The following is a 23,770-nucleotide window of genomic DNA, read 5'->3' as shown; positions in this document are numbered from 1 at the left end:
TATCTAATCAGTCATGGGACCTGTCAAGGCAAGATCATGTCTTCCCTTAAATCTAATGAGTTATTTTGTGCTGCTGAAAAGCTTGGAGAAATAATTTTATTGTGCAAATTCTCTTGGATAACAGTATAATTTTGTCTCACTTTTTGAACTACCGTATTTTTCACTCCATAAGACGCACCTAGTCTTTAGAGGAGAAAAACAAGGAAAAAAATATTCTGAACCAAATAGTGTAATAAAATATTTAATAAAGTATAACAGAATAACATTTGAACCATGTAAAGTGAACAGCAGTCAACAGTGGCATTAAGAACCATTATCACTGTCATTAACAAATGGAGAGACTTAAAGGTTTGAGCACTCTAGTTTTCTGGAAACACCAAGAACTCATCATCGCTAGAGTCAGAATTTATGAAGCTCACAAAAGCAGGTGCACGCAAATAGGGGATCACATTATCTTTCTGCTACAATGATGTTCTGCCAAATTGCAATCCACTGGGCCTCGTGCCCGCTTAAGGCTGATCAGTCCCCCTTGTGCAACTCACCAGTGCAGCAAGCAAAAGTGAGTCCAGTTCCAGTCCACAGATGCCAAGTAAATCAGTCCCATCAATCAGAGTTACCAAATCAGAGTCCAGAGCCAATAAGCCAAATTACAGTCCAAGGTCAGGTTCCAGGTAGGTCAGTCAAATCCATCAGGGTATCCAAGTCCAGTCACAATCCACAGTCAGATTCCAAATTCAATAAACCCAGTCAGTCTCCTCCCCTACCTCCAACCTGCACTCCTTCAAAACCCACAAACCCTTTCTGCCTCTGGTACTCCTTATATCCCTGAGGGCCCTATTGCCTTCCAGTGGCTGCAGCAGTGCAGCACACTCTGCTGGATGCCCAGGGCTTACCCTTAAAGGGGCCACTGCTGACACCACATCTACCTCCTCACCAGATCTTCCTGGATTCCAATACAAGGGGGGGGGGGGAGCAGATCTCTATACAGACCAGTGCAAAAACAGGGGAAAGGTGTGGGGGAGGTAAGATCTTTGTATAGGCATCACAGCAAGACCAGTGCAAAGCCCCTTGCACACAGAACCAACAGATGGAAGTGGGGGGGGGGGTGCAGATCTCCATACATACCAGTGCAAAAGCAGGGGAAAAGTGTGGGGCAGGTAAGATCTCTGTATAGGCATCACAGCAAGACCATTGCAAAACCCCTTGCACACAGAACCAACAGATGGAAGTGGGGGGGGGGGTGCAGATCTCCACACATAGCAATGCAAAAGCAGGGGGAAAGTGTGGGGCAGGTAAGATCTCTGTATAGGCATCACAGCAAGACCATTGCAAAACCCCTTGCACACAGAACCAACAGATGGAAGTGGGGGGGGGGGTGCAGATCTCCACACATAGCAATGCAAAAGCAGGGGGAAAGTGTGGGGCAGGTAAGATCTCTGTATAGGCATCACAGCAAGACCATTGCAAAACCCCTTGCACACAGAACCAACAGATGGAAGTGGGGGGGGGGGTGCAGATCTCCACACATAGCAATGCAAAAGCAGGGGGAAAGTGTGGGGCAGGTAAGATCTCTGTATAGGCATCACAGCAAGACCATTGCAAAACCCCTTGCACACAGAACCAACAGATGGAAGTGGGGGGGGGGGTGCAGATCTCCACACATAGCAATGCAAAAGCAGGGGGAAAGTGTGGGGCAGGTAAGATCTCTGTATAGGCATCACAGCAAGACCATTGCAAAACCCCTTGCACACAGAACCAACAGATGGAAGTGGGGGGGGGGGTGCAGATCTCCACACATAGCAATGCAAAAGCAGGGGGAAAGTGTGGGGCAGGTAAGATCTCTGTATAGGCATCACAGCAAGACCATTGCAAAACCCCTTGCACACAGAACCAACAGATGGAAGTGGGGGGGGGGGTGCAGATCTACATACATACCAGTGCAAAAGCAGGGGAAAGGTAAGTCAGCCCCAGTAGAGCCAATGGGGCTCAATCACAGGGATGAGTGGACGGGAGAAAAGCCTGCCAGCGCCTCCTCTCCCAGGGAAGAGCCCGTCTCACTCCCTGGGCTCCCTGGACTCACTCCCTAGGCTGGCTCCCTGGGCTCACAAGCCTGCCAGGGGCTCACTCCTAGGGATGCGTGGACAGGAGAGAAGCCCGCGATTGACTCATTCGCCTGGAGATGGACTGGTAGCTCGAGGGTCGACGTAATGAGCACCCCTGCTCTAGGGGCTTGCTCAGCAAGACTGCCATCCCACCCACTTTCCTGGGAGTGAGCCCCAGTGACTCTGAGACTTACTTCTGAGTAGACATGCGGGCTTGCTCAGCAAGACTGCCACCCCACCCACGCTTTCCTGGAAAGCGGAGCCGAGCAGAGCAGGCAGGGGGCCGGGCCAGGGGCGGAGTTTTGCTTTTTTTTTTTTTTTGCAGTATTCGCTCCATAAGACGCACACACTTTTCCCCCCACTTTTTTGGGGGGGAAAAAGTGCGTCTTATAGAGCGAAAAATACGGTAATTGGCAGTATTTTTCAAAATAACTTTTCCACCCATTTTCTAAACTACATTGGAAATAAAATGCAAATTGGAGCATCACCTTTCTGATATTATGTTTGCAGCATGACAACCAGAGTAAGCCCTTCCACTTCATTACAGATTTATGCTCCATGGATGGAGCCTATTATATAGTTCCTGGTTATGCCCCTTTTCTTGTCAGGGACAATGCTGGATTAGAAGGAGTTCCAATGCTGCATTCCTCCTGTGGGGCCTAAATTTTCTGACTTTCTTGCAGTGGTGTATGAAGGGTGCACAGGATAGAGGGACTACCACTTGGTTAAGATAAATTCAGATGGGACCACTTGTTAACTAAGATTGCAGTGGTTTGCATGATTAAATGTATCTAGGGTTCCTATTCTGTACCAGAAGTTGTGTCATCAGAGTTTAATTGAATGTATCCTCCTGTAGTCTGAGGTCAGCTTTGCTTTTTTTTTTTTTTTTTTTTCTTAGCTCAGTGCATGGGCTTTGCCTCAGATATATTATAATAAAATATTTAATGGCCCATATGATCTGTAGCATCAAATTTAGTGTTCTGTTCTAAGAGAAGTAGCTAACCCTGACAAATGATTACTGTTAAATTTTACACTTATATGAACTGAAGCACTAAATATAGCTAAAAATTGGATAACAGTACAGTACATGTTCACATTCCTTATTGACAAGTAAGTGTCTCGTGTGTGTGTGTGTGTGTGTGTGTGTGTGTGTGTGTGTGTGTGTGTGTGTGTTAAGTTGACTAAATTGCCTGTGAGCTGGGGGTGGGGTTACAAGCAGAATCTGTGGACAGCAGAACAATAAAGAAGCCCCTGTCCTCTTGGCAACTCTCCCCTGCCACTATGTTCCAAGGTATAGCAGGAAATCCTGTGTAGCTTATCTGTGAGACTGACATTTCAGTGTTCCTAATCCTACAGCCCAGCTGTAGCTAACTCCCAGCGGAGTGATGCAGCAACACAAATGTGGCATCTGCTGAACCTTGTGGGGGAGTTTCAACCTTAAGAGGCCTCATCGGGGTAAGAAAACATTTATTATCGCTAGGGTAAGCCCCTGCCAACCCAGTGGGTCAGCACACACCTACGCCAACAATATGCTGACTCAAATCTGTGCTAACCCATAAGGGCAGATCAGGCCCAGGAAGGGGGTTAGGATTTGGAGGTGCTGCCAAACTCACCCCTTTTGTGGAACCAACCCATCCTCCCCACTTCCTTCCTAGCTCCTACGCAGTGGTGGGCATCTGCAATCTGTCACAATCCATTGCTACATGGACCTTGCCACCTGCTGCTTCCGGCGGTGGCCAGACTGGGCTCTTCAGCATTGTTGCATTTGCAGTTGTCAGAAAGAATGCTTATCCTGGCAGAATACATGATCCGCCAGCATAACGCATGGGCCATGTGGTTGTATCCTCCATTTACTTGCCAAGTTCAAAGTGAAGCAATACAAATACTCTGAGAGTTAACTAATTATCGCTATAATTGTGACCAGTGTAAAACAACCCTATGTAAGTTTAACCAATGAATTAAAAACATTTTTGTGATGGCAAAAGATATGTTCACATTTATTTAATTGGGGGGGGGCATTTTTCCACATTTCTAGGTGTCTTACAAAAAATAAAACAAATCCAATAATTTAAAAATGTCATAGACTCAAACCAAAAGGACTGAGATGACAGCATCAAATTGCCTACTGAAAGAATTATCTAGGACATAGTCTACCTCTCCAAAAGCCAGGTGGAAAAGTTTGCCTGGAGCCCAGTATAAAGGTGAGTAAGGAAGTGACATGATGAATTTCATGTGTTCGGTAGTCTTTAGGGCCAACACTGCAAAAGCCTTGCTTCTGCTAGCTACAGCGCTGGCTTCCTGTGCTGAAGTATGAAGGAGCTTTGCATCCTGATTAGGAGCTGGCATTGGGAGTTCAGAGAGGGACAGGTGCAAAAAGTGGGTCCTGGTTCAAGAAAGCTTAAAGCTAAAACCCAGCACTGGAAGAAGTTAAAGCAGATGCCAATCATTATTTGGAAGTATATATTAACTTTCTGTGAAATGGTGCCAATGTAGTACAGTATATGTACAGTATATACAATCATGATACAGGTGCAACCTATTTATCCACGGATTTTTTTATCTGCAGATTTGTCTCAACATGAATTGGGTGAGGGGAACTGAAAGTCACACACACCTTTGCCTCCTTTGCCCTGTGCTGTCTTCTCGCTCCATTTCCAGACAGCCCAAAACACTGCAAAAAGGCTCCGCCTGACACAGGCAGGGAAATAGCCCTGGAGCCCTGGAAGAGGTTCCCCTTGCAAAGGAACAGTAACACTCCTGGAGCCCCTGAGCCTGCAAAGAGGCTGGAACACACACTCTCTCTCTCTCTCTCTCTCTCTCTCTCTCTCTCTCACACACACACACACACACACACACACACACACACACACACACATGGGCAGGTGCGGTAGCAACAGAGGGAATTGCTTTAAAAAACCCAGGGAGTGTTTGCCCAATTCCCGCCCCCCCCCAAGATGGTGCAGGCTCTCCAGCCTATGGAAACAAAACAGCCCAGCAAGCAGGTCTTCCGAGCAAGCCAAAGCAGGAGATTTAAGCTACAATCCTTTCCACACTTTCCTGGGAGTAAGCCGTAATGATTAGAATGGGATTGACTTCTGAGTAGAAACACATAGGGCCGGACTCTTAAAAGCTCAGCTTCCCACCTGTGAAAGGGGGAGGCGAAGGAGGGGAGGGAATTGATAACAGCTGCCTTAGTTTCCTTCCAGCCCCAAGTGTCAGGCTGCAGTGTATTTGCTTAACTCTATGGAATTTAGCACAACTCGTTTTTGTTAATCGCGCTGAGTCACAGAACAAACTAACGTGGATAAATAGGCTCCACCTGTATATCTATTTTGGTAATCAATAAATAAAACTTCTTTCTGCTTAACCCAGATGACATGTTTTCACATCTAATTCACAAAGCCCAAAGTGGTGGTGTTGGCTTTAGGATTTATAGGGTTATTTCCATAGATATTAATGATGCCACAGTGTAGTTTCACATAAGATGAAAATAACATAAAGGTACATGTCTGCAACAATGGAAAGAGTTGTGAAATGAAGAAAAATGGCATGCGCATAAGGATGAAAATAAATTTGGAGCCTTTCAGCAATGCCATATACAAGCAATATTAAATGGATATTATTTGCATAATTTAAAAAACATCTCCAGGAGCTTTCCCTCAATAGGGTTTGAGAGCTTACAAGCTAATTCTTAAAATTTGCAACAAAAAGCAGGCACTTGTATGTTTAAACCACTCCTAGGTCTGCAGAATGTTTTACACTTTGTATTTTAACCATGGCTTGAATGGATGAAACAGAACAAATCATGATTTGTTTTCTCTCCAGCAACTGCCATTGTTTTCTCTTCACCCCCTCCCCACAGGCGACACCCATGCCATACACCAACAGCCCTTCCTCTGAAAAAGCACTAGATGGTGCCCCTTTTCTTTCTGTATGACAAAGCATCACTTTTCCCAAGAGAGCAGCCTCTGCGGCTACTGCTATTCCACCAGGCTTGTAGTGTGCAGGGTTCATCAAAGTTACAAGAAAAATGTGACTTAAACCTAAGGAAGCTTGTCTTTCAGGCATATGGTCAATCCCGCTTTCTCACCACCTTCCCCGGCCTTTCCCTTGCTGTTGTATCTGTGAGCGTTTGCAGAGCCGCAAACAGAGAAACTTTTATGTCATGCATTTTTAATTAGACCCTTGCTGGGAAATCTGGTTGATATAGTTAATTCATTAATTTTGTTATTACCCTTGGAGCGCAAATGACCAGTGCAATCAGAATGAATGTTACAATGCCATTATTATCTCTTAACAGAAAATTCGATAAAGGTGGTCTATGGCTGCAAATGATCTTTGCCCAATTCTGTCCACTTTTTGTAATCTCTTATTATATATTTGCTCCTGCTAAAACCCGCTCTGATACCTGCAGTTGAGACAAAAATGAGTTCAAGGTTATTGTAGAAAATCTTTTCAGCTGCTTTTTCTCAATCACTGTTGCCCGGATGATCAGTGCATGAAAACAGGATTCTATTACTCCTTGACTATGTATTTTCTGGACGTGGTTACTCTAAACAACCAAAGTTGTTTCCATTTATATCCTGCTCTATCCCATGAGCTCAGGGCACCTTACAGCATTTTTTCTATGTGTGCAAAGCCCTGTCCCCAAGGGTACTTGCAATCTGAAAAGTTGGGGGGGGGGGATGACGATGACAGTTCAATGGTTAAGAGAGAATTGCAGAAATTTCCAGTATTTATTTATTTGAAAGATTTATATCCCACCTTTCCTACACCAGATGCCCAAGGCAGCTTACAAATTCCACACTAAAATATACAATATATAAAACAATCAATAAAATCATTAATAAGAACAATAAAAGCATTGGAGGGGGAGCTATTTAAATCAAAGCATTATTTCAGAGGCATGGAGGGCAGCCCAGCCCATCATCCAAATGCCAAATGGAGCAAAAATGTTTTGAGCCCTAAACGAAAAGCCACGAGGGAAGGGGTAATTCTTAATTCCCCCACTAGGGAATGCCATAATTGTGGCACCACTACAGAGAAGGCTCGTCCCCATGCTGTCATTCTTCCAACTTGGGATAAAGGGGACACTTGAAGGAGAGCCCCCCTCAGATGGTGGGTAGGAATGTATGGGAGAAGGCAGTCCCTCAGATAACCTGGAACTGAACGTCTTTAAAGGTCAATACCTGCACCTTGAATTGGGCCCAGAAACAAATGGGTGATCAGTGCAATCGCTGAAGCAGCGGTCCAACAGACTCAGGCGGCCTAGCTCCAGTACCTACCTGGGACACCACGTTCTGCACTAATTGCAGTTTCTGAACCATCTTCAAGGGCAGTCCCAAGTGGTCCATTACATTAATGCAGCCTTGAAGTCTCTGCCATCCAGTCATGGACTGCTGTCTGATTGACCAAATATGCCGCAGCTGGTGCACCAGCCGAAGCTGGGCAAAAACACCCCAGCCACTGCTGCCACCCTGGCTCTCCAGTGAGAGCTGTGAGTCCAGGAGCACTACCACAAACTGTATACCCATTCCTTGCAGTGGGACTGCAGCACTGTTCAGAGTGGGCAGATGTGTCAAGGATTTCCTGACCAGGAGGACATCTGTCTATTCTGGATTCAATCTTGTATTCTCTGTAATAGTAATGGATCGGGAAATTTAACAGTTTATTGACACACACACAAGAATTGTGTCATGCACTAAGAAAATTAGCACACATCGTGAGGAGAAGAAGAATGTGAGAAGAAGAGAAAGAACAAGGTATTAATGCTCTCTGTGCCTCTCGCCCACACTGAGATTATGTTTGATCCTCAAAGTTTCTTGGTGTCTTCACATGCAGCCCCAGAACTTAGGTTTCCAATGTAATGGGGAACGGGCATTGCCCTCTTTAAGCCATTTCTGCCCAACATTGCATATATGCAACAGGGATCAAATGTGTACACCTGTCAGTTGGGCAGAAATGACTTAATAACCCATATACAATCGCAATTGTGGGTCAAGGCCTGTGGATATGAATGTCTACGCAGACACTACTGCCTTCACATTCATGTTTTATAGATGGCAGGGGGAAATGGGTAACCCTGAAGCTCATCCTGTACACTCCTATGTGTTGTGCAATCATGTATAAGTCAGCTGTCCACTTTCTCAATTTCTTAAACCGCAAATGATACCCAAACTCTTATAATTCCTGGCCAACCTGCTTGCTTCCTGTGTAGCGTCCTACTGCATGCAAAGTTCTCTAAAGCGAGGCCTCTGTATTTAGAGAATTGACCAGTTAGAAGAGAGAATAGCGCTGGAAGCAAACTGAGAAAAGCACTGAACCTGGGAAAGATGTCACAGCAACTAGAATATTATGGCAGCTGTGGATGTTGGAATAATGATTGAAAAGCTCTTGACATAGAACTTGCATTTTCATGCATAGTTACCTTTTATATCTGCACAAATAATTTGTGTGTTTGGGTTTTTACTTTCTCATATGTCCTAAATGGAGCTTAGCAGGACTTGTGATTGCTAGGTGAGAACACATATTTGGGGAAAAGGTTTCCTATGAAAGCAGGAAACATTATGTCCAGGCTCTTGCTACCCTGTCATATGTCATGACATATGGCAGGTTGACTGCTCATTAATTCTATTTATATCACTATGATAATACACCCCACTGAGTGCACATGTGCTAAAATATTCATAAATTGTGGTTTATATAAGCAGATAGATGTATATACATACTGAGTGCCCCAAAAAGACTATTACTTATAGACATGATGGGTTGGGCAAGCTAACATAAGTCTTTTGAGTGAGAGATCTGGGACATTTTATATTATCAAAACTTCATTAATTGACTTTGCTTTTTGGAGATGCATCTGGCTGCATAATGCTCTGCAAAGCCTCAAACTTTTCACTCCCCCTCCTCCCGCAAAAACTATTTGACAAAAGTAGCTATAATTGAAGATTTTTAAGGTGAAGCAGCTAAAGAATCCTACAATCCTGGACTTAGAGAAGCTAGTTTCTGTTAGTTCTCTATAGCAAAGACAGAGTACCTGAGGTTTCCCAAAAAAATTATTGGCACATATTCTTTAATAAACAAACCATCTTTTAAATAGAATTAATTATCAAAATGTCTGAATAGGTAGATCTTGCATGTGTATCCTTTCCAAATATATCCATGCTAAATTTCTGATATACCTGGCCACTTACTACACCACATGAATATACTACTTTAAAAGGAAAATCAGCTTGGAGAGGGATTAGTCTGGCATGGAGAAGAGGAGTGCTTAACCCTTTCCTCACCTGCCATTTCTTGGTTCCCAATTGAAACTCCTTTTCTTCCACAAAATAAACTGTGCAGTTTCTATTTCAAATTCATATGTAGTGTGTAAATAGGCTGTGGGGTCCTGCATTTTGAGTAAATTGAATACATTAAAATGACTAAGTCATTGCTATCTTGACCCTGAATGAACCACAACAAAGTCCTATCTGTGTCTACTCAAGAGTCCCATTGTGTTCAAGGGTCTTACTCCCAGGAAATGTGCAAAAGATTTCAACCCAAGTGATCCATGTTATATTCATCATCAACAACAACAACAACAGGTATTTATATACCGCCTTTCTTGGTCTTTATTCAAGACTTTATTCAAGGCGGTTTACATAGGCAGGCTTTTATTTAAATCCCTTATTAAATAGGGATTTTTACAATTGAAAGAAGGTTCTTTCTTTCAAGAACCACTACGTTCAGGTGTTTCATTCTGATCTGGCTTCACATTCTGGCCTCCATCCTCCCACGCTCAGAGCAGATGGAATAGCTCGGCTTCAGCTTGTCAGCTGCGTCAAGGTCGCACGGTGCTGGTGGCCTCGAACCGGCAACCTTGTGGATGTTATCTTCAGGCAGACGGAGGCTCTACCCTCTAGACCAGACCTCCTGCCTGGAGGAGTACCATCCTCCATATTCAGAGTACCATCCTAAGTGCTTGTTTAGGCAGCGTAGTAGCCGCTGAGCCCACTGAAGGCTGCAGGCTTGGTGAGGCTGAAGGCTCACCAAGAGAGTAGGCTGCAGCAGTAGGGACTCCTATGCCACCCTGCTGATGCTGCATTCAAAGCCCTGGCACAGACAGATAAGGTGTCAAGTGGTGTGGGGAGTGTAGTGGGGAGGCAGGAAGGGGGTGTTTGTGGGTGAGGGAAGGATAGAATGGGGTGGATCCAGCCCAGGTGTGGGGATGGGATCAGGGGAGGTCTCCACTGTATTCTAACCCCCTTCTCAGGCTAGGCAGCCCTACATTGGGCTGGACTTCTGCCAGCTAAATACCTGGTGCAGATCTGAATAGCCCCATGGGGCAGGCTGGGGTGTTATTCAGGATAAGGAGAAAACACCCCTAACCCTGAGGAGAACTCCAACTGATTCCCTGCTAGCACTGGATACAGTGCAAGCCATGCGGCTTGGCTGTGCCGGTGCTAGTTAGGATTGGGCAGCCCGTCATGTTTCTAAAGCAGGGGTTCTCAAACTTTGAGGGAGCTTTACTCCCTCAGTAAGTTCTTTCAGGGGAGGGACTAGGGCAGTGATGTGATCCCCAGGATCGCGTTGCTAAGGGGGCGAAGGGGGGGTGCTTTGCACTTGCTTTCAGAAGGCAGGGCTGCTGCAGGAGGTGCGGGGAGCCCAGCACAGCACTCCCCGAGGCTTGGAACATTTGCTAAAAGCGGGCGTGCCAAACAGAAGTGCTTTGCGCCTGCTTTTAGAGAATGTTCCAAGCCTCGGGGAGCGCTGTGCAGGGCTTCCCGCACCTCCTGCCTCCTGCTGCAGGCCTACCTTCTTGAAGTATGTGCAAAGCACCCCCCTTTAGCGATGCGATCCTGGGGATCGCGTTGCTGTCTCCCTCCCCTCCCTCCGCCCCTTAAAGGGATGGCAGAAGCGTTACATGAACTGGTGGGTCGCGACTTATCAGTTTGAGAACCACTGTTCTAGTGAAAAGCTTTCATTGAACTTTGAAATGTAAAATTATAGTTTCTGATTATGAAATACATTTCTAGTTCTTTGATATTTCTGCTACTAGGAATCTGAGATCTAGACTGTGTGCTTTAAAGACAGAAACCTTTTACTCTAGTTATTTTTCTACCTAAGGCAGAAACTTTCAATGCCTTGAAAATGTCACAAAGAGGATTTAGTGAACCACTGTGAGATGTGTCATTTCAGACAGAGCTTCCTATTCTAACACACAATACATCTGAGTTGGGATCTGTAGGAGTCAGCTATGTGTGGAGCACAAAGTTTTGTTTCCAATCAAACATCACTGTTGGTTGCACATTTTCGCTTTTAAGTAGATAGTATCTGATGGTACAGAAATGCAGGAATATAACAAACATAACTCAAAGAAATGTTTTCTTTAAGCACTTTTGAGAGACATATTGAGAAAAATACATCATTCTAGGAAGAAACTGTCATTGCAAAACTGTTATCCCAAATTTAGTTGTTCAAGGCCCCCATTTTTTTCTAAATTCACAGCGTACCTCTGTGTTCATCAGTATCAACAGCGCCTGATACACTTATCCAAAGTCGAGTATGTCGAACTTCTTTTATTAGTTACTGGGACATTCATTCTTTTCATTTGGTAGAATGAGAGTTTTGCAAAGCATTTATTGAAAACCACAAGGATTAACTGAAGCTCTCTGTTTGTAGCAAACAACAAACTCTGTGACTGCAGTATATTGATATTAGGTCTTTATTCCATACACATTGTGGCCGTTCTTGCAGTTCATTGTTTGGTGATTTGCTTCAGTGGGAGAGTGGGGGACTTTCTCTTGGTCGTTTCCCAGTTGTCATTGCCAAATGAGCCAAGTTCAGCGACATACGTTATTTCAATGCAGAAAAACCTTTTTCCTTTTGTTCATAAGGAGAAATCCCTCGTTAATCTTTTGAAAGTTTCCTGCATACTTTCATGTCAAACCTGGCCTCTGTACAGAACTGCTGTACGTTCATTTTCTTCGGAGATTTGAACATATTGGAAGAACTAGAGCACTTCTTTTTCTGTCCTGTCATTTTTGTTCCCTTGGAAATGATGAGCATATGGCAACCACCCTCACTGGATTTTCAAACAACAGGAGGGACCTTATTTTTATTCCTGCATCCTGTCATCAGTGAATCCCAAGATATTTTGCTCTTGCAAGGCTAAAGATGTGATTCGCGTTTGCCATAAGGACGGAGCTTAATGCGATGCCATTTTACCACAGGAGCCCTCAATCAGTTAATTAAACATGATATAAATCACGGCGTGTATTTGTAAAGTAAGATTAATATGACCGAGCCAAAGTAATGAGAAATCTTGGTCATTGTCTGAGAGTGCGAAGTCCTCAGACAAAGATTTCCCTCCTTTTGAAATTTGATCACTCTGAGCAGAGTTGGTTGCCTTAATCCCTCGGCCAGCTTAGTGCAACTTGAACTGGGGAGCTGTCATCTTTAACCCCAAAGTTTCAGCCATAGCTTCCTTTGCTTTCACCTAGTCATTTGAATCGGACTTCACAGTAATTTTAAGAGAGATCAAGCCTTTCAGCATAGGAAAGACAGCTTCATGCCATCCTTGCCACTAGCAACAAATTCCTTTCCATTGTATCATGAAGTCCTTTTTTGAAAAAAATTATTTACAGTGTGTGGTGGTGGTGGTAGTGGGGTAAATGTCCCAACAACACATTCAATTAACTTGGTCAGTTAGGTTTGTAGTTTTGATAAAAGGATTTCTACCTCCCTCTCCCCCTTCTTGCTTTGTGCTATGAAGCCTTGTTAAACTGGAGCAATTACAGAAACACAAGATATGTGATCTGGAAAGATCAAAGCCCTCCTGAAGACAGCTCTGTATGATTCTGGAGTCCTCTTTGAAAAGTACTCAGTTTACAAAGTATAGATGTATTAGGCTACATTTTAAAAACCCCTGCATTCAAACAATGCCAAAAGCCTGTCAGTAATTAATATGAACTCCACTTTAGCCATTTATTCATAAAGTCTTTTCATAGTCATACCTCAAATATTTCCAAAGGAACCATTGTGATTGGTGAGCATGCTGTGAAGGCACACTGTGTGTTCGTGCATTATATTATGCACCGAAGAATCGCCTGTGTGCTTGTGGCATGTATCACCTGGTGGCAGAGGCCTGCAGAACAGGACAGTTGCTAGTTTGCATTTACCCAACCAAGTGGCCAACTTGTACACCTCTCAGCTTTGTTGAAGGGAGTGCTACGGTCAGCTGTGAGTGGGCAGTTGAATATGGCACAGTAGCACAGGTCAAAATGGTGGGAATGCTTTGGAAGACATCAAATAGACCTTATCAGATTTCAGTCTGCTAACAGTCATGAGAATTGCTATAAAGATACAGGGAGAAGTCCTGGTCGTCATTCCATAGCAGCTCTTTGGTCATTGTGGAGCACCAAAATTCAAAAAATGGTTTGCAACCTGTTTGTGCTACATCACTCAAGTGCCAGATTCTTGGAGACCCTGCAGTCCCCCGCTCCCCTGATATGGTACCTTTATCTGCTTGCTGATGGTTTATTGGAAATTGCTGCTGTACTGGAAGTTTGGTCTCATCAGTTGGGTCCTCTGGTGGGCATAAGTCCATGGCCATTGCTTGACCTTGCAGACCCCTGATGCTACCTCCAATGTAATATATGAAAAAAAAAAACATGTGAATCAGTGTTAAGACACTGGACCTACATGCACCTGATAACTTATTGTATCTTGCAAATGGTTTTTTTTATTAATGAAATGTTACAAACCACTGCAATAATGTAAGATTTTATATAAATATCTTTCTAAACTCCAAATTACAAAAATTACAAATTACAAAAATGTGCAATGCATCAATTGACCAATTATACAATGCAAAATATTAATACTATCTCAAGGAAGAATTTATTATGAGTATTCACTGGTTTTCCTTTTTTATTTTTATTTATTTTGAATTAACACACACAGACATACAAACGTATAACATACATTTAGGAGTGCTAAATACCATATACCATTACACATTAATCATACTATATCTCCTAATCTACTACTCATCTACTTCTGCCTGTTATTTGTTTATCCATTTTTTATATATGTACTAAATTTTCCCTAATGCCCTGTACTATATTTTCTAAATTTTCACTTTCTATCAAACATAAACTTACTTCAATTACTCATTAATATTAAAACAAAATAATCTAATTACCAAAGTATAACAACATATAAAACAATTCTTCCATCTACTTCTAACTCTTCTACTCATTTATATATTTCTTATATCAAATATAATAGATTTTTCCTAATTCCCTATAATATCTTTTCTAAATATTCACTTTTTATCATCTCAACTAGTTCAATTACTCATTAATATCAAATAATAATTATCTAATTTCCAAATTATAATAAAACCAACAATCTCTTATAATATATTCTTTACCATTCTCTGATCTAATTCTCCAATCTGATTACATTTTTTTCTTTAACATAACCACCTATAAAACAATTTATCCACATGCTAACATTTCCCACTATTTTTTCTAATTCATTCTAATTCATATATATCAATTTCGTATATATTTATTTTTTAAGTAAATTTAAACCAGTTATTAACTAAACAAAATCCTCCAATTTTCTTTAACCCTCAGGTTAACCCTCAGGTTTCTTTTTCTTTCTTTTCATTTTTTCTCCTGTAATATCTTTAATAATTTATCTCCATAACAGAATCCAATAAGCCCGCACTTTCTTGTATAAGGTATGTTCATTCTTCCAATGAACTGGGATATGTTTTCTTCTTCTTGTTCCAATGAATTTTGTATTTTGTGCACCCATGTTACTCTGTCCATCTTCTCCATTTCAATCTCCATCAGCATCCCCTCTAGATCCTGTTGATTTTCGACTCTTCTAATTTCTGTATTCACTCTTCTGATGTGATTTCATCCCTCACCATCATCTTTTCCACTTTCTCCTTCTGTTTATCTTCTGTTTTCTTCACATCTTCCAATTGCTCCTTGCACACATCTATCTGTTGAGAGAGAGTCTTTAAACTGCCTTGAATCTGCAAGGACCAACTCAACTGCTGTCTTCTCATTTTTCTAAATTTTTGAGGATCATTTGACTCCACATATCTGGAACAGGCTCCATCTTGCAATTTCTCTCTGATCCACAAGATGTCCACAGCGTATTATTCTCCTTACTTCCACCACATGTTTTTTCAGTCAGGCATTTTTTGAATTTTTCTTACAGATCACAGTGTGATTAACGGAGAAAAACAAAACAAAAGAAACAGTCTCAAAGAGACAAAACTCTTTCAAGTCTAATAAAAATTATGTCCATAAGTAATTCTGGATTCTAGTCCACACACCAAATTATATTTATAATTATAATCCACGACCGATTTACTCCACTACAAAGATAAAGAGCACTTTCAATATCCTTAAAAAATTTCTCATTAATGCCTTCAGTGTATCCAGGGCTTTTAGCCAAATCAGTCAATCAAAGCTGGGGACAATATTAACATTTAGAAAGAAAGAAAAATGCTTTTTCTTCCATATGATATCTTAGCACGGAGCCAGCAGCTTGATTGCAGACACTGCACCTCCCCCAATACTGTCCCTGACAATTAGGTTTCCGAGAAGAAAGCCCCCCCACTCCAGCTGGGCTTTCAAAATCTCTGGTACCTGCACCGTGGAAAGATGTTATCTCTCCTGATAAAGATCTTCAGATCCTCTTCAGATCTGCAGTTTTTTGAGGGAAAACAGACTGTCTCTCAGGAGCCCCTGGAGACATGTCTGTTCATCCACTGTTGGCTCCTCCTCCTCTATTCACTGGTTTTCCTGATCCAGTATGTTGTATTTTCTTCAGATCTCTTCCTTAGATTCTATTATTATTATTATTATTATTATTATTATTATTATTATTAACAGTATTTATATACCGCTTTTCAACTAAAAGTTCACAAAGCGGTTTACAGAGAAAAATCAAATAACTAAATGGCTCCCTGTCCCAAAAGGGCTCACAATCTAAAAAGATGCAAAAAGAATACCAGCAGACAGCCACCAGAACAGACACTGCTGGGGTGAGATGGGCCAGTTACTCTCCCCTTGCTAAAAAAAGGAGCACCCACTTGAAAAAGTGCCTCTTACCCAATCAGCAGGGGTTACATTTCTACATTTTAAATTCTACATTTTAGAATGTAGAATTTAAATAATAGGTTGGGGGTTAGGATGCAACAGAGGCCTGCTCTGGTGTCCCTGCCTCACTGTTGGGCCTGAACCGCTCCCTCCCTTCCCTCCCCCGCCCCAAAGCACCCCTTCCCACCTTTGGAACACCCTCCCTATGCCCCTCCACCATCTGGGTCAAACCTTACCACCACTGTTGGATGGGATGGGATGCCTGTGGTATGGTGCAGACCTTTCCCCCAGCACCACCTACTCACTAAGTGTTGGAAAATGCTATATGGTGCTTTCATGACACCTGGCGCAGGCACAGCTGGACAGCAGCATTTAAGCATTCTGACTTAAATCAGATGGACTCAACCTATTCAGGTGTTATAATTAACATCTAACACCCTAAGATGTCTAACTTAACATAGAACCATTCCAAACTTTCAGTGTTTGTTGGTTTCCAGACATTCCTGACAAACAGTATAGTGAATATCTCTGTACATCATTGTGGATAAACACATTCTGTTCCTTCATGGTTTTGTGGGGGGTTTTTTTGCATTGTGTTCCAAATTTCCAAAATTCTGATATAATCAGGAGAATTTCTAAAATTTAATGCCGGGATTGTTGACTGCACAGTTGGCTTCATCTCTGCATATCCCTCACATTGTAATATTGAGGGATAGGGAAAGGCTCAAACTGAAATAAAGTTGAAGCATATATGTATGTATAGTGCTCTGTAAAAATTTTGAAAGAGAAAACAATTGAACAATGGAGGATTCCTAAGTATTTGGTTCCTCTTCAGAAAAAAAAAAAAGATCAGGTAAATCAGATAATTTAGAACTGAAAAATCCATGGAGAAATCTGGATGAGGAGGATTTAGGTTGTATATCTGTGTATTGCATATTAAGTGACATTATAGGAAACTGGCAATTATATTACCCTTATACATGCACCCCAAGTAAACATGCAAGATAAGTGAATTCAGAATACTATAAAGTAAGCTGATTATGAATTAAAATTGATTGGCAAGCTGATCATGAATTAAAAGCATTTAGCAGCATGTCCTGCTTCATTTGCCAACCCCTTTGTGCAGGCATCTAACCTAGGTGACACAGTAAAAAGTACCTGGTTACCCCACCCTGCCTCCAAGCCATGGGCCATCAATCAGCAGCCCAGACTAATCAACACCAACCACAAAGGGTTAAGGAAGCTGCACTGCACCCCCTCCTTTAGGCCAGAAAGCATTTGAGGTTGCCTTTACAATCCAAGTCCAAGAGATTATCAGCCAGTCTCTCTGAGCCAGACAGAATCTTGGGATTGCAACTGCGGCCATCTCTGACCCTGCTTACCTCAGAGTATACACCAACAATCCCTACACCTATGCTTTGGCCCACACCAAACCTTTGCAACTAAAGTCTTATACTGAAATGCTTTGTCAGGAATCTGATCAGCTAGTGGTGCTGCCAAATTGCAGGATTTGGAGTGGGTTGGGATTCCCCAGAGCCCATTATAAGCTGAAGTCAAGCCCTAAAAATATTGGGCCTCTCTCATAAAGGACTTTGTCCTCTGTAAGAGCCCAATCCTGTGGACCACAGTCGCAAACGTGCCATAAGACACGTTTGTGGGGCTTACCACCGGGCTCCCGCCAGAGCTGGCGCAGCTCCAGCCGGTGCTGAGCCAGCGTGCAGCGGGCGTCCGAGTTCCGTGGCTTGGCTAGGAAATGGGAAATGGGGGTGTGGTCGGGGGGGGCATGGGGAAGACGTTCCAGGGAGGGGGGAGGCGTGGTCGGGGGCATGGGGGAGGCGTGTTGGGGGCAGGGGAGAGGCAGATCCACGGAGCCGAGCTCCGCAGGATCCAGGGCGCTTGGGTAGGGCTGCTCGCCCTATGCGATTGCCTTCACTTTAGCAGCCACCACTAAAGTCGCCGCTAAAGTGAGTAGCTCCATTGCGGGGCTGCTTCCCTTACCTGGGGGAAGGGGACGATCATCCCCTTCTCCTGAGGAGCCTCTCACAGTAGCGTGGGAGGCACTGGATCTGGCGGAAGCCCTCCGGGCACCACTGGGTCCCGCAGCTCTGGGCAGCTCAGTATTGGGCTACCCATCTTGTCAATGGTTGCTACCCTTCTTGCCTTTGCACTCTGTGAAGGAAATCGAACAGTAGTTTCCATAGGAATACCAAGGACAAAGGGTAACATCTCTCACGATCCCTGATGGCCTTGGATGGTGCATGCCAGCTTCTATAACCTAATAAGTCCACACTACTATTTGCAAGCCTCCAGTGGTTCCCAACCTTTGGGAGCCCTTTGACCACTGAGACAAAAATTGGAATTGGCATGGACCACATGCAACCAGAGACTTCAAGAAGAATTTTGTCTGGCAGTACAATGTTTCTTTTGGGTCTCTTCCCAAAGGGGGAGGGGAAGAGTTGAAACAGAGTGGGGGAGGATGGTGACAAGGGTGGCAGAACAGGAATGGGAAGGGGGTGACAGGGCAGGGGGAGGGTTGCAACAGCAGGAAGAGTCTTTGGAGCCCTGGTCTACTGTGCTTCCCAATGTGGAGACCAGGTCTACCTGCACACACAGTGGCAGCAGCTAGATACAATAATAGAAAGTACACTTTCTGGAGTGGAAAGGCAGGGTATAAATTCTGCAAATAAATAAATAATACAGGAAACCAAACACACTCCTAAGACTCTAAAATTCTTTAAATGTAGAATATCATTGCAGAAAATTAGATCATCATATTTCGGCTCACACTAGAATGGAAAGTGTCCTGTGTGTACCAAAACATATTTCTGCAGCAGTAGTTCCACAGCTGTGTCCTTGCTACACTCCTTCATGGTGACCAGATCCACAAGTCAATCAAAGGCAATCTTTTTCTTTTCCCTGACTTTGCAGACCGTTTCTCAGGGTCTTGCAGACTACCTGTAGTCTCCAGACCACAGGCTGGGAACCCATTCCTCCAGAGTAAGTAGAAGTAAGTAAGTAGAAGCGCTTGAGAAAGAAAAGGCCTTCTCCACCACAAATGGTGATGATGAAGCTTGAACTAGTTGGTTCAGGCAGTGTACTATTTAGGCTCCAATTCTAAACACTGTTACAAGAGAGTAAGCTCTATGAAACATAGTGGGACTTACTTATGAGTAAACATGCATAGAGTTGCACTCTTAATCTTTTAAAGTAGAGCCAATTCTGTATAGAATCCAGGTAGTCTCACTATAGTCAACTTTTCATGTTGGGGGGGGGGTGCTACTTCTTTTCTGGTATGTATTGCAGCAGTGGTGAGGGTTGTGCCTGGTCTCTCTCTCTCTCTCTTTACACACAGTCCCCTAACTTGCTGTGGCACATGTGAGCGCATTGGAGCAATGATTATGAAAGAAACTAGAACAGCTATGTTTGCATTCCCAAGAACTTGGCATTTTCATACGGAAATAGGGATCAATGTACTCGTATGTGAAAAGCAGTCCTGATGTTGCTTTGTGAAAATGGTATTTCTGGTTCATCATCAACAGGCTCAGGATGCAGTATCCCAATAATCTTATTTCCCCTTGTCTTTGTTTATGAAGCCCTCTCCCAGACTGGATTAAGATGAATCCCCAAAACCGAGCACTCCAGTTTTGATAAGCATCTCAAATATTTTAGGCACACTTTGGGTTTTTTAGGAATTTTGCTAAGCTGTAGACCTTTGCTCTCCAGGTCTCAGCTGCTGAATTTGCTCCTCTCTGCATCCATACCATTGGCTCTGCTTGCATTAATGCAACTGCTTGCTTAGCCTTCTCTGAGAAATGCATTACACAGATTGTATTGATTCAGAATGCAGCTGCCGGGGTCAAGACTTTCACCAAGATGTATCATTTATGACTGGTGTAGCTTCATTACTTGGACTGCTCATTGCATTGAGCAAGCATTAGGAGATGTTCCTTTCAACTTATGAGGCTTTGGACTAAGACCTAGTCATCCCAATGACAAGCTCTTGTGCCATGTTTTGTCTGAAAACACTCTCTTAGTAAGCAGCAGAGGAGCTTCTGGGCCCTGTACCATCAAGAAAAGGCCTAATGAACCAGGGCCTAGGAGGGGGGGGCTAAAGGGGGTAATTTGTACACGGGCCCAGGGTCAGAAGGGGGGCCCAGGAGCTAAAGGAGGGGGCCCAGAAATTTCCTGGGATCTTACATTTTCCTGTCTCACCCAGACTCACTGCCCACACAGGATGCACATATGGCACATGGCAGCAACTACTGACAAAAGCCACACACACCAGGCCCAGGAATGCCTACATTCCTTAACAGTGTCACATCTGGGAGGAAGCTGGCCTGTTCCGGGAGCTCTTTAGCTTGTGGATCCGCTTACAGTGAAGGAGTGGATGGAGATCACGGACACAGCTGCGGGGTTACAGCTGCTGCAGAAGTGGTGCTCTTCCACTCTATTTCACCCCCTCCCTCTTTGGGAAGGGGCCCCAAAGAAACTTTGTACCCCCTGATAGAATTCCTCTTGGAGGCCCTGTAATGAACACTAACCTTGCTTCATATACATTGTGCCAATAGTGGTGCTCTCTGAAATTATGCAAAATTATGGCTTCTGAACCAATAATGCTATTGGTGAGTGTTGCTAATGTAACCAACATGAGCTAAACATTCCAACCAACTCCTTGAATTACTTTCTTTATTTTTCCAACCATATCCAGCAAAAACAGAACCGTCGTTTGCCGAGACAGAAGTGTGGCTTGTGTTGCTAGTTACATTAAGCATATAGTTTAATGTTAACCAATATGACATTTTCCAACAGATGCCTAAACCACAAATTTAGCTATCTGAAATGAACAGAACAAAATAGTCCTCCTCTATTTCTTCCCCTAAAGCTGAGTCTATGTAGTCTTCTCAAGCATAAAGGGGAAAAATGCCTAATGTACAAAAGACCTTTTGAAGGACAATTGAATAATTGTGCCTGTGGTATTTGCTACCTCAGAGCTATAAAAGGGAGAAGTTAAGGGTGCATTTAAAAAACATATATGATCTATGTCAGGGTCATAGCAAAGACAACTGCTGCTGGATGGAGCAAAACAAAAAGAGCTGAGCATTCACTGTGAGCCATGAAGAAGTGAGTTATTGTTTAGTCTTTTCAGTTTGTCGCGGTTATTTGTTTAATAGTTCCATTATCTGTTTTAGCAAGTCACACATTGGTTAAATAGCATAAACTCAAAGTAGGATATATATTTTGGCATTTTAATGTAAAGATGGTGACTGTCTTGTCTGCTATTCAACCTGGATGAATCAAATGCTTTAACCCTTTTACAACCAGACCCCTTGCATACTGAATTGAAACTAAACCCCTTTGACTTCAGTGGAACTTAATTCCCAAGTAAATATGCATCAGATTACAGCCCTGTTTCACATGTTATATATTTATAAATGCACACTTAAGGATTATTTTTAAGTGTACCCCCAAAATGTATGAAATTCATGTATCTCATTCAAGTGAATGAGATAAGCACATGCAGTCACCCCCTGTATCTGCAGACTTAATTCTCATGGTTTCAGGTATCCATGGTTCACAAATTTCCCCATTATGCTCATATAATCTGTTTTTGTTTTATTTACCTGTTTGCAGCCCTCCAAACTGCTTCCTCTTTGTACCTGCTTGTTAGTGCTAGCAAGCAGGTGTGAAGAGGAAGCTGTTTGGAGGGCTTGCGTGGAGCAACAGTATAGGATTTGCTGCTATCTGCAGTTTAGGTATCCACAGTAGCAGCAGGAATGTGTCCCCCACTGATATGGGAGGATGACTGTATTTGGAAACATGTACTTTGTACGAGTACATTCATTCATTGCTGTGTCACTTATACACTCAGCGTCAACCCCAGGTTTGCTGTCATGCAATGGAAAGCTTCTTAGCCCCATTTACTTCTGATCATGAAAGGCAAACAGAAGTGTATACTTGGGAATGTGTGCAATTTGATTATCTTCAGTTCTCAGCATTTTTAGGAGAGATCATGATTTTGAATTTGCTGTATTGTGATACTGATATTTTTTGATCAATATTTACTTTTATATTTGCTCTTTTGTTACTCTTAATAATTAAGTGTGGATTGTAAACTGTCTTGGGGGCCATGTAACTGAAAGGCGGCATATGCATTTTAAACAAATAGCTAAATGGATGAATAAATATAAAAACTGGAGGTTGTGGATTATTTCAGCAGGTTTGAATTGGTTTAATTTCAGTTTTTATGCATTTTATTAGCTCAGTAAAGTTTTAAGTATTTATAGGTGTGTAGCCCAAGGTGTATCCAGTTTGGTTAAGACTTCACTTTGAGTACAGGACTGGGATGGTATTTTCCTATCTATATAATAATAATGATATTTTTCTCCCAGTCTCCTCTTTTGCACCTGAGAGGCGATTTGATTCTGTTGGACCATTGCTTTGGCAACAACACTGGCTGCCCATTCGTTACTGGGATCAATTCAAGGTGCTGGTGCAGACCTTTAAAGCCCTTCACAGTTTGGATCCAGGTTATCTGAGGGACCACCTTCTCCCATACATTCCCACCCATCCTCTTAAATAATCTAAGTAGGCTCACCTTCAATTACTGTCAGAGAGGAAGTAGTGCAAGGGCGAGCCTTCTCTGTAGTGGCACCACAATTCAACTACTTCCTCCCTTGTGGCTTTTAGGCAAGGGCTCAAAACGTTGTCAGCTTGGTATCTGCCCTCTGTGTCTCTGTCTTTGTTCAGCTGCTTTATTCTGTTAAAACATCCCCCAAATGGTTTTCTTGTTTAATTATTTACTGTCTTTATATATTGTAAATTTTATCTTTGTAAACTGCTTTGGGCATGTGCTCTGGCACGGGAAAGGTGAGGTATAAATAAATAAAAAATAAAACTGTTGGATGCAATAAGTAGAACAGAAGCTGCCTTCTGTTTCACAAGCATAATGACTTAGTTAGACCAATAAAAAGTATTATCTAGTTTAAGTTTCGGAAATGAACTCTGTAGTGATGTTTAAAATTGGCTGCGTTGATATAAAGTTTATGTTACAGCCTTATTTTGCTGGGTGTGGTGCTTGTATTGATTTAATGCAGCAACAGCAATGGAACTATCTTGTCTGCCTCCCAAATATTATCTTTATTAATTATCTCCAGAGGGAGTTAAAGATCATTTGATGCTAGATAGGACTGATAAATGAAAATAAGCCTGCATTGAAGAGAACATCTAATACAGGTGATTAGGCTGCATGCAATATCTTCATTCCACATAGAGGCTTTGGCTTGGTTGATCACTGTGTTTCTTGCTTTATTTCATGTCAGTAGCATAAATACCAGCACTCTGATGTTTAAAATGCAGGTGCAGCCTATTTATCCATATCTGCCTCAACACGAATGGGGTGGGGATACTGAAAGTCACACACAGCTTTGCCTCCTTTGCCCTGCTGGCATCTAGATCCGTTTCCAGGCAGCCCAAAACACTGCAAAAAGGCTCTGCCTCACCCAGGCAGGGAATAGCCCTGGAAGAGGTTCCCCTTGCGGAGGAACAGTAACATTC

The sequence above is a fragment of the Tiliqua scincoides genome, chromosome 1 (assembly GCF_035046505.1).
Source record: "Tiliqua scincoides isolate rTilSci1 chromosome 1, rTilSci1.hap2, whole genome shotgun sequence".
Taxonomy (NCBI): Eukaryota; Metazoa; Chordata; class Lepidosauria; order Squamata; family Scincidae; genus Tiliqua; species Tiliqua scincoides.
Note: the sequence above shows the minus strand (reverse complement) of the source record.